The sequence below is a fragment of the Ochlerotatus camptorhynchus genome, unplaced genomic scaffold (assembly GCF_037179485.1).
Source record: "Ochlerotatus camptorhynchus isolate MF236.1 unplaced genomic scaffold, CSIRO-AGI_Acam_v1.1 ptg000865l, whole genome shotgun sequence".
Lineage (NCBI taxonomy): Eukaryota > Metazoa > Arthropoda > Insecta > Diptera > Culicidae > Ochlerotatus > Ochlerotatus camptorhynchus.
In genome coordinates, this window is record NW_027041324.1 from 37,215 (window position 1) to 45,030 (window position 7,816).

The window sequence follows — 7,816 nt, forward strand, 5'->3', positions numbered from 1 at the left end:
TGCCACAACGCGGTCAGTTTAGAAAAAGAAATAATGAGTACAGTGCAATGTTATCCTATCTCTGAAGTATACAATGCTTGCATTCAGAATCTGTTTTGGCTTATTTTGAGAAATCGACTTTTGGCCAGCTAGCGTAGAACAAATACCCCTCCGTGCGCCGCCTGTCACCATTTGCAAGAGAGTTCGTGGCGGGACCAGGCGGGATTCATGGGTGCCCGCGCTACCACGGACCAAATTTTTGCGATTCGGCAGGCTCTGCAGAAATGCCGCGATTACAACGTGCCCACACATCATTTGTTCATCGATTTCAAATCCGCATACGACACAATCGATCGAGATCAGCTATGGCAGATTATGCACTAGTACGGATTTCCGGATAAACTGACACGATTGGTCAAGGCGACGATGGATCGAGTGATGTGCGTTGTTCGAGTATCGGGGACACTCTCGAGTCCCTTTGAATCTCGAAGGGGGTTACGGCAAGGTGATGGACTTTCGTGTCTGCTGTTCAACATCGCGTTAGAAGGTGTGATCAGAAGAGCTGGGATCAGAGGTGGCAACAGTACATTTTTTGAAAAACCATCGTCCAGAGCGAAACAAAACAGCCAGCACACGGGCGACCGTGTATAACTACATTCCAAGCGAACAGCGGAGATAGAGAATAAATAAAATCTCGCAGCCTGATTTTTCCAAACAGTTTATTGTAATGAAATTTTAGCTGCAGGCATGCGTGTGACAGTAAATTACCAACTCCCTTATTTACGCATAATTTTAACATCAATGCTTATGAGTGGTCAGTCTTCATTTTTATCTTTTAATTCCATGCAATAAACATCAAATAAATGCAGTAATTAACCAGAAATCAGCAAAATTCTACACGACATAAATTTATGTCGCGCGCGCCGCCGGTCTTGTCTGCTTCTTTGTGCGAAAATGTTCTGTCGCTGGCAGAAAACAGTTTAGAAATGTCATGACATTTTTGCCGCTTGCCAGTTTGTTTTTGTGTGTCGTCACAATGGTTATCGCAAAATGTATCAAATGTTAAGGAAAAAATGTTAAACTCCAGGACTCGTGCCACCACTGGCTGGGATAGACACGAGTGGCACGATATTCAGGAAGTCCATCCAGCTCCTTGGCTTCGCCGATGACATTGACATCATGGCACGGAACTTTGAGATGATGGCGGAAACGTACATCAGGCTGAAGGCTGAAGCTAGGCGGATTGGACTTGCCATCAACGCATCAAAGACAAAATACATGAAAGGAAAAGGTTCTAGGGAAGACAATGTTAGCCTTCCACCCCGAGTTCAGATTGACGGTGACGAAATCGAGGTGGTCGATGAGTTCGTGTATTTGGACTCACTGGTGACCGCCGAAAATGATACCAGCAGAAAAATTCAAAGACGCATTATGGCAGGGAATCGTGCCTACTTTGGACTCCGGAGGACGCTCCGGTCGAATAAAATTCGCTGCCGCACTCAGACTGTCTACAAGACGCTGATTAGACCGGTGGTCCTCTACGGCCACGTGACCTGGACTATGCTCGTGGAGGACCAACGCGCCCTTGGTGTTTTCGAACGGAAAGTGTTGCGTACCATCTACGGTGGAGTGCAGATGGATGACGGAACGTGGAGGAGGCGAATGAACCACGAATTGCACCAGCTGCTGGGAGAACCATCCATCGTCCACATTGCAAAAATTGGGCGACTACGATGCACGAATGCCGCACGACGAACCAGTGAAAATGGTTCTAGAAAGCGACCCAACAGGAACAAGAAGAAGAGGTGTGCAGCGGGCAAGGTGGATCGACCAAGTAGAAGGTGACCTGCGGATCCTTCGCAGACTACAAAGCTGGCGAACTGCGGCCATGGATCGAGTAGAGTGAAGACGACTTCTTCGGACAGCAGAGGACAACAACCCTAATAAACGGATACCATACACTAACGATATCATAGATGGTACGACCATACCACATAAAGTTGGGATGTTATCCCGAATTGGTGGTTAGGCGCTTCTTATGGTTATTGTTTATGCGGGAAGGCCTTAGCCTGATTGGTAAGGTAAGTATGATTTGCCTCGGAGTTGTAAAAAATCTTTGTTTGCCGATGACACAGGCATTTCTGCTAAAGGAAGAAGTCTTCGTGTTATTTGCAGTAGATTGCAGCAAAGTTTAGAAATTTTCTCTTCTTATTTACAAAAAATGGAAGATTTCTCCCAACGCTTATAATATTTCTTCATAAGCCTAGAACTTCGTTGTTGAAACCTAGTAGTAGTCACATAGTCACTATGAACGGAGTTCCAATTTCCTGGTCAAACCAAGTGTAATATCTTGGATTAGTACTTGACCAAAAATTAACTTTTGAAGATCACATTGAGGGCATTCGAGCCAAATGGAACAAATATATAAAATGTTTGTATCCTCTTATAAACAGGAAATCCAAACTTTGCCTGACGAATAAGCTTCTAATATTTAAACAAGTGTTTAGACCGGCCATGCTTAACGCTGTGCCTATATGGCCTAGTTGTTGCACTACCAGGAAAAAAGCACTTTAAAGGATTCAGAACAAAGTTCTGAAAATGATTTTGAAGTTGCCTCCATGATACAGTACTACCAAGACACACAGAATTTCGAATGTTGAGACTTTACAAATGTCCAACAAAATAATTAATAATTTCAGGCAAAAACCGTTGCAATCCTCAATTGCAATGATTAATTCCCTTTATACTTAGATAAGATTTAGTGTTAGTTTTTAGTTTTAAGATTTCAATTGTTATACTGACATGCAGGTATAAAAAATCTGTTCAAAGTACTGAATTGCCAAGGCAGGAACAATGTAAAAACACTTAGATATATATCATAACAATTAAGGCTGGTAAGTTACTGTAGCAACTGGAGCTCCTAGTTTAAATTAAATGTAATTCTTTTTATTAATTCGAAAAGAGTTAAAAAAAAGTTGGAGGGTGGTGTACAAGACACGACCGCATTGTTGACGTAGGACTACGAAATGTTTGTTCGATTTTCTAGTTTGTTATTAAGTGATTAAGTGAATTTCATAACTCAACTCTTTTGTAGAAAGTTGTGGTGGCCCTGAACTGTGATGGTTTCTTTATGGCAAGCTTTGCTACAATCACTGGACCTGGTCAGTTTGGTACGGCATTTGTGACCAGCATACCTTCCGGTAGCACGAAACAGGTCAAAATTTGCCCAAATCTGCCAATAAATTTGTTTGTTTTGCATTTGCTTATAGCAAAATACTGAATTTTTCGGGAACATTCACACCAAAAAACTCACCAGCACATGCCTCATGCATATAACAAATGAAATTTTGATTGCCTTTCTTTTTGAACACGCCGTGAAAGTACACAGACTCCTCCCATCATGAGTAGTTTGCTATCAAGTAGCGACACTGGCTCCTCTCCTTTTGTACTCTCTGTACTTTAAGTCTATACTCTCTGTACTCTGTATTATTTAACGGTTCGGACGATTTCGAAGATGTCACGCAGCAGAAGAATGCATACGATGAGGGTTTCTCAGTTTATGAAAGTGAAACGGAATAAATGTAACCCACCGATAAGACTACTAATAGAACATAATTTATTTCCCTAACAAATAATTTGATTTTTGTATCATTTTGATGTAATTAGTGACAAATTTAATGGGTGAATCATGGGTTACTCTATATAAATTCTATTCTAACTCTTTTCTGAAATGAACTTGGTGGCCGTTTTGTTACGGTGGTGATAAGTTTTATCCTCCGAAACCATACAGAGTGCGTCCCTGTCGCTTCAAAGTGTAGACGACATCCATGGCCGTGACGGTTTTGCGCTTGGCGTGTTCAGTGTAGGTGGCGGCATCACGGATTTTTCTAGGAACACCTTCAGCACACCTCGGGTTTCTTCGTGGATCCGACCGGAAATACGCTTGACACCACCACGTCGAGCCAGACGACGGATGGCAGGCTTAGTAATTCCCTGGATGTTATCACGCAGAACCTTCCGATGACGCTTGGCGCCTTCTTTTCCAAGATCTCCCTTGCCACGACCAGTCATTGTTGCTTGATGTTTGGCGTTGAAAAGGTGAATCGAAACTACTAGCAACCTGTTATATAGACAACCAGTTCTGCCGGTACCATATTTTTGTAACGTGCCAGTTCGGTGTTACTCCCAGCACTGATGAGACCCCCGTCTCCAAGCCTCAGGGTCGGCACACGCTCGTGATTATTCCGCGAACCAAGAAAACACTCAAAGTTCCCTTAAGATAAACTTTCACTTTATTCGTTTTGACGACACTCACTTCACGGACGGTCTCCCACTTCCTTATGTGTCTACTCCTACCTTGTGCTAGCACTACTCTTCTTTGTCTTCGGGGCCCCTTCACCTGCCACTGCCGTCATTGTTCCTCTCCTTCCTCTGGTACCGCATCACCTTCTTGGGCCAGGGGTGGACGCCTCTACCTGTCCCGTGCGCCCCTCGAGTATGGTGACGGACTCTAGGTTTCAACGAACCACAAGGGTAAGTTGACTTGCCTGGATTGGTGGCGCACACTGTAGCTGAGGGATCAGATTCTGGAACTGCGATTCGGACACACTATCGGCGATTGGCGTGGTCAACTCCGGAAAAATTCGTTGAGATCACTGGCGTTACGGTAAAACCGCGAGGTCCTGTGGGCGCGAAGGAGAATTCGAAATGGCGGTTATCGACCTGACAACGGTTGGATCTGGTTCGGGGTTTTCTTGGCGATGGTAATTACCTGGCTGTCCAATGGTATGTGGCAGCTTCCTCTACAACTTCTTCAACTTCAACTTCCAACTTAGCTCACTTTAGCACTTTAGCTTTAGTTTTCACCTTCAAACTATTAACGCTATCAAACGCTATGTGACCGTAGTCTATAATGATCACCAGGCTTCTGACTGTGCCTCTTGGTGGACGATGACCCCGAACCGTGACCGTTGAACCGTCGTACGTGCCACGAATTCTCCACGCAATGGCCCGATTACGCCACCCCTATGGACGTCCATTCATGACTACACACAGCGTGCTCTGGTGGTGGCTAGTGGCATTGTTCTACAGTTTATAGGGAAGTGTCACCTACTGGCTGCGTTCGTGAGGATTCTGGGACGTTTTACCTTTTACGAACATTTAAACATTTTCTTAGAATTTAATAACTAAATATACGAAAACTACACGCGATTAATCTCACCAATCTTGGACGCAACGCTTACACTTGTTACATTTTCTAGCTTCCCATTGGCTACATACAGTCATGATGATGCAGTTTTGTCAATATTGGGAAATTCTGCGTGATAACATCCTGGGCCTGCCATCCGTCGTCTGGCTCGACGTGGTGGTGTCAAGCGTACCTATCTCCGGTCTGATCTACGAGGAAACCCGAGGTGTGCTGAAGGTGTTCCTCGAAATTATGATCCGTGATGCCGTCACCTGTACTGAACACGCCAAGCGCAAAACCGTCACGGCCATGGATGTCGTCTACGCTCTGAAGCGACAGAGACGCACTCTGTATGGTTTCGGAGGTTAAAACTTATTACCAACGTAACATTGGTGGCCCTGAAAAGTTAGAAGTCATTTCAGTAAAGAGTTAGAATAGAATTTATATAGAGTATCCCCTGCTTCCAAGTTTGGTTACAGGATAACAACTCTGGAGAGCAGCGGCACCGGTGGTGTAGTGATAAGCGTAATTACCTCTCTCTCAGCGGGATGTTCTGCGGCATAGCATCTCTGATCACGCCTTCCTTCGGAAGGGAAGTAATGCCGTTGGTCCTCGGTTCATGAGTTGATGGGTCGATAGGTAGGGTTCAGGTGTGGGTAGCATTGGTACTCAGTACGGAAAACAAGATCGACGGAAAACAAATCCAAGGAAAAAAAAACGGAGAGCATTTTGTGTGGTCGTTGGGGACGTGTGGTTCTGAATTGGCAGCAAAATGTTCCGCAATTGCATCCTCCCTATTCGTACACGCCCGAAGATCGGAGGCGAATGTCACTTCGACTTGTTTCATCTAGGAACCATTATGTGATGACTGTGTTGGGGGAGCAGCATATGCATGTACCTAATTGGTGGATTTGTTAGTTATTTCGAAGCTTTTGGACAATGCTTGAAATTTACCACTTTTTCAATAGTTTAAATTTGAAAATCAACAATCAAAAGCATTATTGTCGATGTGTAGAAATGTTTCTGATCGATTGGTGATATTTTTTAAATTGATCCAGGGGAAGCTTAGTTATTAATGTTCAAAATCTTTCATAATTTCATTTGTCGGTTTTCATAAAGTGTACCTCCATCTTCCCGAAAGACGTAGTCCTACGTTAAAAATTGGAAAAGTGATGGTCTAAAAATGCGTATTGAAAATTGTCGCGGAAATTGCGCTAGTGGACATTGCAGAAGTGTGGTTTACATCTCATTGCAGTCTGAAAAATTATCGAGAAAATCTGCCCAAGAAAAAATCGACTAAGTTCACGTAAAAAGTACCACCAACAATCAATACGAAACTAACGATTTTAAATTGGCTCACCACTTTAGTAGCCTATTGGTCCCAAGCAAACGATTAACGTACCCTATTCTAGTTGAAATTCTATTACTACACTATGTTTGTTTTGATTCGCTATGAAAGTTTGACAGATAACATCAGGGGTGTGTGGATTCATGCAGAACATGCAGGGGTGAGTGAAATAGCTTGGGACTGCTTGGGACCGTTGTTCTGGTACTGAGTGAGTCAAAAATAATAATGATTTTCTTCGGGACCCAGTGGTCTTAGAGTTACCGTTTGAATTTTGTTTGGGGAATTTGGATAAAATACATGAAAAAATGACACACCTGCACTCTATCGATCATAAAAAAAGATTCCTTATTTTCGATTTGATTCAGTTTTTCAAAACTAGTAGTTTAATTAATGAGTAACAACTTTGTTGAAGATTGCTACATGAATCCAGTTAGTTTTATTGAGATATACGCTTTTGAATGTATATGAGCATTTTGTATATGAAAATTTCAACCAAACCTCCTATATGAATACTAAACCAAAAGCGCCAGCCCGTGAACGTCAAAAAGTGCTGAAACATTCAGAGAGTGGTTATCGCACCAAAAGACACGAGTTTGGATGTTGGCCTGTGGAAAATATCAACTTTTTTTTTAGTGGTAATCTAGTTGATACGTTGCATAAGCTGCCTGTGTTTTGTTGCAATCGTTGCAATATACGAGCAGAATGCACTTAATTAATTAATATCTCCATAGTAATAACATGAATCGTGATGCTGTCTTCAGCAAAGTTGTTCCTTATGGTTTAAGCTACGTATGCTGAAATTCCTTGGTTAATCTAGTTTGCTGAACCAGTTCTATGCACGGAAGAGTGAGGGAATGTTATTTATCCATACATTTCAACCAATATCCCCATATAAATTTAAAATCAAAAGCGCCAGCTCGTGTTACATCCGAATTAGCTGAATTTTTCAGAGATCGGTTTTCTCACCTAATGGCACACATCTACACTAATAAATTAAACTATTCCCATTTTACTTGAAATTTATTCAATTTGACATTAAACTCAGTTTAATCATATTGAATGATTCAAAATTAATACTCTCTTTCTAAAAATAGACATTTGCTATTAAACCCAGTTTAATCATGATTGATTAGATTGAAAATTATCTTTGTTGAATGAATTTTAATCATTTTTGACTCTATTTTAATTATTTATGATTGAATTTTAATCTTTTCTGATTATATATTAATATTCAAAAAGAATAAAATTTAATGCTGGAAAGATTATTTCGAATTTAATCATGCATGACTACTGCCGAAGCA

At 42.0% G+C, this 7,816-nt stretch overlaps 1 pseudogene; it reads right to left on the reverse strand.

The window, feature by feature from the left end:
• Nucleotides 1-3,748: 3,748 nt before the first annotated feature.
• Nucleotides 3,749-4,050, reverse strand: LOC135715348 (histone H4-like; annotated as a pseudogene).
• Between the last annotated feature and the right edge of the window lie 3,766 nt (nucleotides 4,051-7,816).